The sequence below is a fragment of the Panthera pardus genome, unplaced genomic scaffold (genome assembly GCF_024362965.1).
Source record: "Panthera pardus isolate Hobbes unplaced genomic scaffold, ASM2436296v1 HiC_scaffold_7, whole genome shotgun sequence".
Taxonomy (NCBI): Eukaryota; Metazoa; Chordata; class Mammalia; order Carnivora; family Felidae; genus Panthera; species Panthera pardus.
The window spans coordinates 79,422,806-79,436,158 of NW_026527002.1; positions in this window are offsets into that span (position 1 = coordinate 79,422,806).

The window sequence follows — 13,353 nt, forward strand, 5'->3', positions numbered from 1 at the left end:
AACATTTAAAAAATGTTTATTTATTTATTTAGAGAGAGTGTGAGAGAGGGGCAGAGAGAGAGAGGGAGAGAGAGAATCCCAAGGAGGCTCTGCACTGATAGGGGCTCAAACTCATGAACTGTGAGATCATGACCTGTGCCGAAGTCAAGAGTCAGACGCTGAACCAGCTGAGCCACCCAGGAGCCCCTAGTGACATTTTTGTGTTAAAATTTCAGTATTTATAAATGCTGGAATTTACGTCCTTTGCAACTGCTTAAATTGAAAACATTTAGATATCTACATAAAACCCACTAAAAAACATATGTCATTTTTGAGAATTCTTCAAAAAATCTTACAGTCATTGGTGAAGTATAACAACTTCTCAGGAAATGTAATACCAGTCAAGACGGGGGTAAATTTAAGCTTTGACATGTCCCTTCTGTTCCAAATCACAGCAATATGGAGAACATACAAAAGAAGGAAATTTAAAAATACGTAAAATAATAACCCAAAAATACGGCACATAATCCCCTTGATGGGAAACAGAAGACACAGAACTGAAGGGGGAAGGAGTGTGGGAGACCTGGGCTTGGCAGAGGAAGGTGGGGTTGAATCCAGGAGGGGAATGAGCACTGCAGGCACACCATGTTAGACGTGAAAGGACACAAGACCAGAGGACAAGGTCCAGACCCACAGGGGGCTCCCCACTTGCGAATGGGGACTACGAAACATGCCCTAGCAAACTAATAGACCAGGAGTATCTTGAAGCCTCCCAACAGCCTTCCAAATTGGCATGATCAGGGGCGCCTGGGTGGCTCTGTTGGTTGGGCATCTGACTTCAGCTCAGGTCATGATCTCATGGTTCAGAGGTTCCAGCCCCTTGTCGGGTTCTGTGATGACAGCTCGGAGCCTGGAGCCTGCTTCAGATTCTGTCTCTCTCTCTCTCTCTCTCTCTGCCCTTCCCATGCTCACTCACTCTCTCTCTCCCTCTCAAAATAAATAAATAAACTTTAAAAAATACAATAAAAGCAGGGGCGCCTGGGTGGCTCAATTGGTTGAGCGTCCAACTCCAGCTCAGGCCATGATCTCAACGGTTTGTGAGTTCGAGCCCTGCGTCAGGCTTTGTGCTGACAGCTCGGAGCATGGAGCCTGCTTCGGATTCTGTGTCTCCCTCTCTCTCTGCCCCTTCCCTGTTCAGCCTCTGTCCTCTCTCTCTCTCTCTCTCTCTCTCTCTCTCTCTTAGAAGTAAACATTAAACAATTTTTTTTGATAGGCATGATGATCACAGGAATACAATGGCCCCATGGATATCAACATGCTGATGCCCAGAACCTGGACATAGGGGACCTTTCCTGGAGAAGCGGCCTCTGCAGATGTGATTGAATTAAGGGTCTGGTGATGGGACATTGGCCCATGGGCCCAGTGGGGTCTCGAAGGTCCTTACAAAACCAGGCAGGAGGGTTGGAGTCAGAGACGGAGATGTGGCGACAAAGGCAGATGTCACAGAAAAGAGACCTGGAGGGGCTGCATTGCCGGCTGTGAAGGTGGAGGAAGGGGCCACAAGCCAAGGAACGCAGGTGCCCCATGAGTGGGGAAAAGCAAAGAATGGATCTGCCTTTGGAACCTCCAGAGGGAACACAGCTTCAGGGACATCTGGCTTCCACAACTTTCTTTCTTTTCTTTTCTTTTTTTTTTTAAGAGAGAGAGAGAGAGCATGTGCTCACAAGCGGGGAAGGGGCAGAGGGAGAGAGAGAATCCCAAGAACGTTCCAAGCTCAACGCGGAGCCCGACGCAGGGCTGGATCCCATGACCCTGGGATCTTGACCTGACCCAAAATCAAGAGTCAGACACTCAACCGACTGAGCCACCCAGGCACCCCTGTCTTCCAGAACTTTAAGAGAATACATTGGCGTTGGTTGAGCAGTTGAGTTTGTGGTGGTTTGTTACATTGTTACAGCAGCCATAGAGAACTAGTACAACTCCCATCTTACAGATGGGATGACGGAGGCTCGCCGTAAGGTCCCCCCAGCTGGTGAGAGGGGGCTGGCTGACTTCAAAGTCCACGCTCTCTCCGTGACTCGCTCCTCTCATCCCCGTATCTTGGTGCTGGTGGGGGCTCTTGATGGTATCAACGGGGCCACCCTGGACCAGGACCACCTTGGCCACCCAAGCCCAGCCCTGCTTGGAGGCAGGCGGCCCCTTGGAAGACACAGCCTTCCAGAGGAGACGCTCTGTCCTCGTAGCGGTCCCTGTGCCCGCCTGCAGTGGTGATGGTGACCGTGGTCTGCCGTCAGCCTGTGCTGCCTTCCACAGGAGGGCCGCAGTGCTGGGGACCAAAGGCCATGCGGCATTTCTCCCAGCTAGAGAGTCTAACTCAGGCCAGACTCCCAGCCCCTCCACTGCCAGGCGGATGCAGTTAAAAGAAAAACGCCAGCTTTTTGCAGAACTTTTGCTACGTTATCAGATGTTGGGGACCAGCCCTGGAGAGCCCTTGTAAGCACTTCTCTTTCCAATTGAGGTGGGTGATGTCAGTCCTGGGAACAGCATGTACTGGAAATAAATTTCCTTTTAGAGGGACATGTCTGAGCCAGAGCCGTCAGGGAAAAGTGGGTCAGCACTTGGCTTTTTTTTTTTTTTAAAAAACAAGTACACTCCTAACCAGAGCTTTATTTGGGCACGAAAAGCCAAATAAGCCTGGTCTTTTCAAGACTCCACCATCCTGCCCACGTCCCAGCCAGAGAACGGTCTCCAGGCTGATTCAGGAGGGCAGGGCTGGGGGCCCAGCACTTGTGAGGCACCTTGCTGCTGAGCTGAGTGCCAAGCCCTGTTCCCGAGGGCGGGGGCTTGAGGAGTACGGTCATTTCTCCCTGCCCTAATAGGCTGCCACAAATTTCGAGGCAACTTTTTTTATCTTACAGCTGGGTGATGGGGAGGTCCCGTAGGGTTCGGGGGAAGAATCTGGTTGCCTGGCCCATTCGAGGCGTTGGCAGAATCCAGTTTCTTGCAGTTTTAGGACTGAGGCCCCACTTCCTCTCTGGCTGTCAGCTGGGGCCCGGGTCGAGGCTCCAGAGGCAGCCGGCCCCATCCCCAAAGCCACGAATTCGTGTGGAGTCCTCTCCCAGCTGCTGAACTCCCTCTGATGTTGAACCTTCCTGACCCTTTTGTCTGCTTCTTCCTCTTTTAAAGGCGCCTGTGTCTACACTGTGTCCACCCGGATAATCCTGGATAATCTCTCCAACTCGAGGCGGGCAGCTTAGTCCATCTGCGAAGCCCCTTTGCCACGTGAGAGGGCATAGTCACAGGCTCTGGGATCGGGGCACTGACACGCGGGGGCCACTCTTCAGCCCACCGCGAGGAAGCAGACGAACTCCAGCCCCCAGGACAAGAACGGGCTCGGTGACAAGACCGTGGTGGGCGTTTAGGGAGTGCGTTGTGGGCTGCCCATATTTACTCCTGCCCCTGCCCCGCCATGCTCCACTTAACGCTCCGGGGACTACAGCTCAGGGAAGGGAAGCCACGTGTCTATAGTCAAAGTCCTAGTAAGAGGCGGAACCCAGGTCTGGCGGACGTGGTGTCTGCGGGTGTGGGCCGACAGGGAGCGAGCAGGGCTGTTGGGACAACGTACGCTCACCCCAGAGCCTGCAGCGGGGCTGGTGCGTAGGACTGACGACATCGCGTCACCCCTGTCTGATGGGCAGCTCCCAGCCAGGCTCCCAACGTGCCGCTTCCATGTTCTGTCCCGTCCCCTTTTCTGGAACATTCCCTCCCCTTGGCCCGAGCACCGCTCTCCTGTCACCCGGTGCACCTGTCATGGTGGGCATGCCTTGGTTGGGTGCAGCCCTGCCTCTTCCAAACTGGGGCCTGGGAGCCCTCCAGCCCCCCCAAGGGCAGGCAAGCGCCCCGCCCACTCTGTAATCCCAGCATCCGCCTGAAATGTAAGCGTCTCTTGGGCTAAAACCACTTTAGGAAATGACGGCTCTTCCTCCACCCAACGTCCTCATCATACACACTTGGCCTTGCTGACGGGGTGGGTGGGGGGGCAGTGCAGGCCTTGCGCCAAGTCGAGAGCTAGAGGCAGGGTGTTTCCGGTGGGGGCGGGGGGGGGGGCAGGGATCTCCAATGACCACCGGCTTCCCACGCTGGGCCCCACCGCTTACCTATGGGATGTTTTCCCTCTTGGGCCCTCAGTTTCCTGATCTACACAGGGGCGGAGAGCAGCGCCTGGCGCACAGTGAGGCCCACACAAGGGTCAGCTGTCGCTCTTTGCATTAGTATCCTTTTCAAGAGTTCAGAGTTAGCGACAAGTGTGTCTGAATCCCCAGCCTGTCTGCCTGGCAGCTGTGTGACCTTAGGCACGTGGCCTCAGCCGGCTGAGCCTCCCTCTTCCGCGGTGAAACGCAGACAGACCTGGTGCTTCCTTCGGGGCATTTGTGAAGGTTAAAGGCCTCAGGGGACCTGCAGGGAGCCTGCACATAGTAGGTGTGTTCTCGATTCTTCTGCTGCCCGAAAGCCCCACATACCACAGAGGTGCACTCTGTCTCATCCTGTGCACGGTGATAAAGCCGCTCTCACCTGCTTCGCCTACTCGATAAGCGATCCCTGGGGACCTGCTGAGCACTGGGCCAGCACGGGGCTCTGCAGTCAGGCCCAGGGCTTCCCCCAGGGAAGGGGGTAGAGGGACTCGGTCAACCCTGGGGCCGTGGGGCCCAGTGCATCAGGGGGGTCTTTACACAGGCTCACGGAAGGGCCAGAAAGGACAGGCAAGGAGGAGGCTTTGGCCTCAGTAGGTCAGTGGGTGAAGAAGGAGGAGAGTGTGAGAGGAGACACAGCAGGAACGAAGCCCGAAGAAAGCATCTCTTCTTCTGGGCCAATCGGAATAAGACGCTCCCCCGGCAGGAGAGACCCTAGATAGCCCACGTGGACACCGTGTGCTCAGGGCTTTGTGGAGGGAGGCCACTGACTGGCATCGACGATCAGGGCATTAATTATGTCACATTACGAGAAGTCAGGGGGATGTGAGTTATTTCAGGGGCCCACACTGTCATCAAGGGCCCCAGGGCTCCCCCTCTTAGTGCTTGACTGCTCTCTGCATCACACCCTCATGTATCAAACCCAGAGGCAGGAAAAAGGGGTTGTGTAGTCTCATTTGTTTCAGTTGAGATATAATTCACGTATATAAAATGTACCATTTTAAAGTGTGCAATTGAGTGGTTTTTACTCTACAACCATTTCTTTCTTTCTTTTTTTAAGTTTATTTATTTTGAGAAGGAGAGAGTCTGTGTGCCAGCAGGGGAGAGGCAGAGAGAGAATCCCAAGCAGGCGCCACACTGACGTGCGGAGCCCGATGCGGGGCTCGATCCCATGAACCTCAAGACCGTGACCTGAGCCAGTGTCAAGAGTCAGACGCCCAACCGACTGAGCTGCCCAGACGCCCAGTATAACACTTTCCAGTGTGCAGCTCAGAGGCATGAAGTACATTCACAATGCTGGGCAGCCATCACCCCCATCCACCTGCAGAGCCCTTTTCATCTTGCAAAACTGAAACTGCATGCTCATTAAACACTCACTCCCCAAACCTCCTTCCCCTCTGCCCCTGGCAAACACCATTCTAATTTCTGTCTTTATGACTTTGATGACTCTGAGTCCTAGTTGTGCTTTTATTTTATTTCATTTATGTTTATTTATTTTTGAGAGAGAGAGAGAGAGCATGAGCAGGGGAGGGGCAGAGAGAGAGGGGGACAGAGGATCCGAAGCAGGCTCTGTGCTGATAGCAGACAGCCCGACTCGGGGCTCAAACTCATGAGCCGTGAGATCAAGACCTGAGCTCAAGTCAGACACTCAACCAGTTGAACCACCCAGGTGCCCCCCACCCCCATTTGCACCTGTAAAGACTCTTGTGATAACACTAGGGACATCGGATAACATAGGATAATCTCCCTATGTTAGTTAAAGTCAGTTGATGAGCAACCTAATTTATTCTGCAACCTTAATTCCCCTTTGCCACGCATCCTAACAAATTCACAGGTTCCTGGGATTAGGCCAGGAACGTCTTCGGGGCCACAATTCAGCCCACCGCACGGTGTGAGGCAGAACCTGCAGGCATATACTGTGCACACCCACTTCTATCTGGGGACACCTCCACACATCTAGATGATTGCACACACTCCTAGAGCAGCAGGGGCGGCCGGTCCCGGTGAATTTATGCTCTTACTTTCTCACTCCTGAAATAAATCTACTTCGGTCGATATCTTCAATATAGATTCAGGAGAGAACACTCAGAAAAGTGTGTTTCCACGGAAAACTCATAACGAAGCTAGAGCTCTGTGTTCTCCTGTCTGGATGATGAGGAATTTCTCATGAAAAGGCACGTTGTTTATTTCATAAGACGGGAGAAGATGGTTTCTGAGAGCAGCTCTGGTCGGATTAATTCAAGGCACTCAGAGAAGAATGCTGTGTGGTACTGTGGCCATGGCATTTTCCCTTGTCGTTTGAAAGAAATTTTTTCATCAACTTTAAAGCCTTATTTTTCTGATCTCTACTTGGATTCCTGGAAATAAACCATGGATGAGCCTTGAATTCCTTCCCCAGGGCACTGTGAATTATAGCTCAGTGAACCACCCTCATTCCCCAAACATTTACTGAGCACCTCCTATGTGTCAGGCCCCGTATGAGGCTCACGAACAAGCAATGGTCCCTGCTTTGTAGAACTCGGGGGTGGACTTGCCCTTGTGAAATGCACTAGGAAAGAAGCAGGGATAGCATTCCAACATAAGTTACTGGGCTGACAGAGCACTTTTCCCTTCCCGAGACATAGGCATGATTTAGACCATGCTTTCCACCCTTCAGATCGAGAACATCCGGTGCGCACCTCTGGAAGGGATTACAAGTGCTGTCTTTCTTTCTTTCTTTCTTTCTTTCTTTCTTTCTTTCTTTCTTTCTTTCTTTCTTAATTTTTAAATGTTTTATTTATTTTTGAGAGACAGAAAGAGTGTGAGTGGGGGAGGGGCCGAGAGAGATGGGGAGACACAGAATCCTAAGAAGGCTCCAGGCTCTGAGCTGTCAGCACAGAGCCCGACGTGGGGCTTGAACCGTGAGATCATGACCTGGGCCGAAGTCGGACGCTTAACCAACTGAGCCACCCAGGCGCCCCACAAGTGCTGTCTTTCAAACATGACATGGGTCTGGACAGCTAAGGAACCTCTTGAGACAGGATGGCTAAGAAGTCAATACATTGACTGCTGAGGGTTGACATTTGAGACATATTTTTTTTCTTTTTTTTTCATGTTTATTTATTTGAGAGAGAGAGAGAGAGAGAGAGACAGAGAACAAGTGGGGGAGGGGCAGAGAGAGAAGGAGACAGAGGGTGCGAAGTGGGCTCCGTGCTGATGGCAGAGAGCCTGACCCGGGGCTCAAACTCACAAACTGTGAGATCATGACCTGGGCCGAAGTCGAACGCTTAACCGACTGAGCCACCCAGACGCCCCACAAGTGCTGTCTTTCTTTCTTTCTTTTCTTTTTTTAATTTTTTTTAATGTTTATTTATTTTTGACAGAGAGAGAGAGAGAGAGACAGAGAGAGAGAGTGTGAGCTGTGAGCGGGGGCGGGGCAGAGACAGAGGGAGACACAGAACCCAAAGCAGGCTCCAGGCTCCGAGCTGTCAGCACAGAGCCCGACGCGGGGCTCGAACTCACGGACCGCGAGATCATGACCTGAGCCGAAGTCGGACGCTTAGCCGACTGAGCCACCCAGGTATCCCAGCCATATTTTTTTTTCATAAAGTGTATTGCAAGAAATCTAAAAATGAGGGAAAGAAGAAAAACATTCCATAATTGTACTACTATCACACAACCACTTGTAGCAATTAAATGTATTCCCTTCTAGTCTAAAAACAATGAGCAATCATTCAAAAGAGCAAGAGAAATACTTTAACGTTAAGCAAAAATGCAGGACTCCAAACTGGACAAAGAGCAAGAACGCAACACAGAAACTGTCCTGCACACGGTAAACGCCGGGAGGGAACTCACAAGCATGACGATTATGGGATTGGAGTCGTGGAGGAACGTGGACAATTTCCACAGCTCCCCAGAATGGCGGTGGGTTTGCGCCCGCAGCTCAGGCTCGAGGAGGGACTAAGCCACGCAGCGGGCTGGCGCACAAATACAGCAGTTAAGCTTGTAAGTGTACCCGGGGCACCCGGGGGCCTCAGTTGGTTAAGCCTGGGATTCTTGGTTTTGACTCAGGTCACGATCTCAGTTCGTGAGTTGGAGCCCCACATTGGGCTCTGTGCTGATGGTGCAGAGCCTGCTTGGGATTCTCTCTCTCTCTCTCTCTCTCTCTCAAAATAAATAAATAAATATACTTAAATATACTTTTTTGGATACAGGTATCCAAAAAAGATGCAGAAAAAGTCAAGAGGACTCAAGAACTGCGGTAGGAAGAAGTCAGCCTCTGGAGTCAGCCAGACCTGAATTTGAATCTTATCTTTGCCTCTACTTTCTTTTCTTTTCTTTTTTCTCTTCTCTTCTTTTCCCCTTCCTTCCTTCTTTCCTTTCTTCCTTTCTTTTTCTTTCTTCCTTTCTTTCCTTCCTTCCTTCCCTCCTTCTTTCTTTCTTTCTTTCTTTCTTTCTTTCTTTCTTTCTTTCTTTCTTTCTTTCTTTCTTTCTTTCTTTCTTTCTTGTAGGCTCCAGGCCCAACGCGGGGCTTGAACTCACGACCCTGAGATCAAGAGTCGCATGTTCTACAACTGAGCCAGCCAGGCGCCCCCCTCCTTCCTCTTTACTACGTGACTCTGCGTGAGCCCCGAGCCCGCTCTGAGCCCCCGTCTTGCCATCTACAGAATGGGCAAGGAGGGTAGGAGGGTTGGTGGCAGGATCGCAGTCAGGAGCAGCACAGCGGCAGGCGGAGCACCCGCTGAGTGCGAAGTCAACGCGAGGCACCGGGGCAGGGGCTACGCGGCCGTCTCTCCTTTGAGGGTACATTACTCTCACCGTGTGCGCGAGGCAATTGAGATTCAACAGCGTTCAGGAATGTTCCCAAGGGAAGGGCAGCACAGGGACCACGCGGGACAGCTGAGCAGCTCTGACCGGAGGTCAGGAGGACCTAGACGTCACCATTGCACAAAAGGGCGTGAGTCCCGGCTGACTCGAGGGCAACCTTCGCACCACAAAAGCGCATGTTTCTTTTTTGCTTTATGATGTAGCCGATGGTCACTTCTAGCGGTTGTTATTAGAGTCACTGCAAACTGAATTAACACATACGGAGCCACTGCTCCTCGGGGACGTGGGTGATGGGGTTTGTGGAGGCCCCGGATTACGACACCCTCACCAACAGGACAATGAACAGCTTTGTGCTTGGTGTGTTTCTGTTTAAAGACACTTTAATACATAGCGGCGATTCTGTAATATTCCTTAACACCAAACTCATGCGGAAACTTGAGATAGCTGTGAAAAGTTCTTTCCCAAAAGCTTCCCCAGACTTTGCCCAACCCGAGTTTCCAGCTGGCGTGGTTGCAACCGCACTGTGCCTGCCCACAGCTCCACAGCCTGACTTCCACCTACCAGAAGCATTTTCCGTGCCATTACGGCTGGGGGCGGGGGCACCCAGGGAGCCAGTTTGACGGAGGCCACACAGACCAACACATCCCAGCTGAGTAATAATGAAACTGAGCATCCAAATGAACCACGGTGGCAGAGTACTCCTGGACATCACTGGTGGGGTCAGCGAAGGGAGGGCTGGCCAAGGGCCCAGAGGAGCAGGGGTTGCCCAAGGGCTCCGAGTTGAGAGGCATCCAGACCCCCCTCCCCCCAAGCAGGTTCCTGGGTCTGAGTGCTTTGCAAATGTCTCCAGGCTGAGGTCTGCTCCCCGGAGGTCAGACTGTGTGTGTGAGGTGCGAGTACTCTATAATCCTCACTGGAGGACGACCTCAGCATTGGGGGGTGGGGGGGTGGGGGGGTGGACAATAGCCCCCAACCCTCAGGGTCTCAGGGGGACAGCTCCCAGGCTCCCAACTCCTGGCCCCCAGAGCTCCCCCCACCAAGCCACTCCTGGTTTCCAGCCTGTCATTAACCCAGATCCAGGCAAGTGCCAGGTTCTGATTAGAAACACAAAAAGGGATTCACTGTAATGGGCACCAGCAGGGAAAGACAATGGGGGGTGTTGGTGACTAGGAGACATTTAGCAGACACTGCCCGAGAGGAATCTGGCCATGTGGGCCACACATGAATGCCCTGGGGGATCTGGTTCCCACCAGTTATTTCTAAACCTCATCACCGATGGGTGGAATTAAGAGTTTTGTGGTCTGTGGATCAAGAGCTAAATTCCGTAAGCCGGAGGGCACGGACCCATGGGGACAACGGCAGGATTCCCACATCAAAGCTGGGCCCCGCACCCTGCCCATCTCCTCCCCGCCCCCCGCCGTCCCACAGCAGGAATTTGGGTGCCGGCCATTCTCTCTGTGTAGCTGCAGCCACAGCTGTGACTGTGGCCCCTCCTTCTCCAAAGTTGTCACTCAGACGGGATTAGGAGGCACCACCAGTAGTCTGATCACCTAACTAGCTTCCTTTGCCACCCCCTTCCCAGAGGCTGTTCCTTCTGCCCACAGTGCCTTTCCCTCTCTGTGTGGCTGAACTCCTGCACGTCCTTCAGGCCAGCTCCATAAGAGAGGTCTCAGGGAACCTGGGGGGCTCAGTCTGTAATGGGTCTGACTCTTGATTTCAGCTCAGGTCATGATCTCACAGTTCATGGAATCGAGCCCTGTGTCAGACTCCGTGCTGACAGCACAGGATCTGCTTATGATTCTCTCTCTCTCCCTCTCTCTCTCTCTCGGTCTGTCTCTCTCTGTGCCCTTCCTTCACTCATGCTTTCTCTGTCTCTCAAAATAAATAAACTTAAAAAAAGGCAGGGGGGCGCCTGGGTGGCTCAGTCGCTTAAGTGTCTGACTTTGGCTCAGGTCATGATCTTGAAGTTTGTGGGTTTGAGCCCCGTGTCGGGCTCTGTCCTGACAGCTCAGAGCCTGGAGCCTGCTTCAGATTCGGTGTCTCGCTCTCTCTGCTCATGCTCTGTCTCTCTGTCAAAAAAGAAAAGAAAAGAAAAGAAAAGAAAAGAAAAGAAAAGAAAAGAAAAGAAAAGAAAAGAAAAGAAAAGAAAAAAAAGAAAAGAAAAGGTCTGAAGGGGTGCACCTTAGGAGGGGGCAGCAGCAGAAACCCTGTGAGGCAGGATGCTGGGTGTCTGCGTGAGGTTTTCTGTCATCTTCCTTTCGCATACCTGCTTTCTCTAAATGTTTTCTACCCTTGATAAATGTTGCTTTGGTGATCCGTCTCCCCACATGTGAAGCTCCCCGCACGTCCCCCAAGTGGTGTTGATCTCCTGCTCCTCGGGGCTCCCTCTGCGAGGTCCCTCCCCCGCTCCTGCACCCTTCAGGGCCCTTCTGACAGTGCGGGGCCCCACATGCATTTGTGTCCTTACCTGAATTCCACCTCTCGCCACGCTGGCTCCAGAGGAGCAAGGACAGTGCCTTTTCTTTCTTTCTTTTGTTAGATCAACTTCACCGTGACATAATTTCATACAATAAGAGGCATCCATCTGAGGCAGGCAGTTATTAATGCATTCAGACGAACATATACATATACACCCTGGGACCAACCATCACAATCACGACACAGAAGGTGCCCCCAGCCCCCGGAGTCGGCCCCCTCCCCACCTTGGCGAGCAACCGAGGATCTGTTTCCTGTCACCATAAATTAGTTTTGCCCGATCTAGAATTTCACGTGATGCTTTTGAGGCTGCTCCGGGTTGCCGTATGGGTCGCTCTTTATCGCTAAGTCCATTGCTCGGACATGCCGTGACTTGGCTAACAGCCCATCTGTTGGGGGGCATTTGGGTGGTTTCCACTTTGCAGCCACTATGGAGAAAGCCCATATGAACACCCAGGGGCAATCTTCTGCGTGGACAGGAGCGCTGGCTTCTCTGGCTGAATACTGGGAGTGGAGCTGTTGGGTCACCTATAAGAATGCATCTAGGGGCGCCTGGGTGGCTGAATCGGTCGAGCGTCTGACGTCGGCCCCGGTCACGATCTCACGGTTCGTGGGTTCGAGCCCCGCGTCGGGCTCTGTGCTGACAGCTCGGAGCCTGGAGCCTGCTTCGGATTCTGTGTCTCCCTCTCTCTCTGCCCTCCCCCACACGTGCTCTATCGGTCTCTCTCAAAACTAAACATTAAAATATATATATTTTTTTAAGTCAAATGCTTAACCACCCAGGTGCCCCACTGAGGATTCATTCTTAATTTCCCTTTTCTTCCTCACCCACCTCTAATCCGTTACTAAATGCTATTAATTTCACCATCCAAACTCCCCCGAAATCCCCTCAGGTTGCTCTACAGTCAATGCTACTGAGACATTCAGAAACACCATCACTTCTTGCCTGAACTGCCTCCTAGCTTATCTCCTGTTTCCATGCTCGCCACACCCCAGGTTAAAATCATATCGGCCAACATTTTTTTGCAGAAATAGAAAAATGCATCCCTAAAATTCATATGGAATCTCAAAGAACTATGAATAGCCAAAAAAATCTTACAAAGAACAAAGTTGGGGGGCGCCTGGGTTGCTCAGTCGGTTAAGCGTCTGACTTTGGCTCAGGTCACGATCTCACAGTTCGTGGGTTCAAGCCCCGAGTCGGGCTCTGTGCTGACAGCTCGAAGCCTGGAGCTTGTTTCAGATTCTGTGTCTCCCTCTCTCTGCCCCTCCCCCGCTCGTGCTCTCTTTCTCTCTCAAAAGTAAATAAACATTAAAAAAAAAAAAAAAAAAAAGAACAAAGTTGGGGACCGCGTGGAGCCTGATTGGGATTCTGCCTCCTTCTCTCTCTGCCTCTCTCCTGCTCGCACTCTTGAGCTCTGTCTCATAAATAAATAAATAAAGTAAAAAGCAACAACAACAACAAAGTTGTAGACCTCGCCCTTCACTTCAAAACTTAGTACAAAGCTGTAGCAATCGATACAATGTGGCACTGGCCTAGAGACGGGCACATAGATCTGTGGAATAGAACAGAGCCCAGAGAAACCCCGTGGGTACAATAGAACAGAGCCCAGAGAAACCCCGTGGGTACGGGCAAATGATTTTTGACCAAGGGTGCCAAGACCAGTCAGTGGTGAAAAGAAAGTCTTGTAGAGACAGAAAGTAGGATGGTGGTGCCAGGGCTGGGGGTGGGGAGTTAGTGTTTAGAAGTAAAGAGTTGGGGGCGCCTGGGTGGCTCAGTCAGTTGATCTTAGCTCAGGTCACGATCTCACAGTTTGTGAGTTCGAGCCCCGCGTCGGGTTCTGTGCTGACAGCTCAGAGCCTGGAGCCTGCTTCCGAGTCTGTGTCTCTCTCTCTCTCTGTCTCT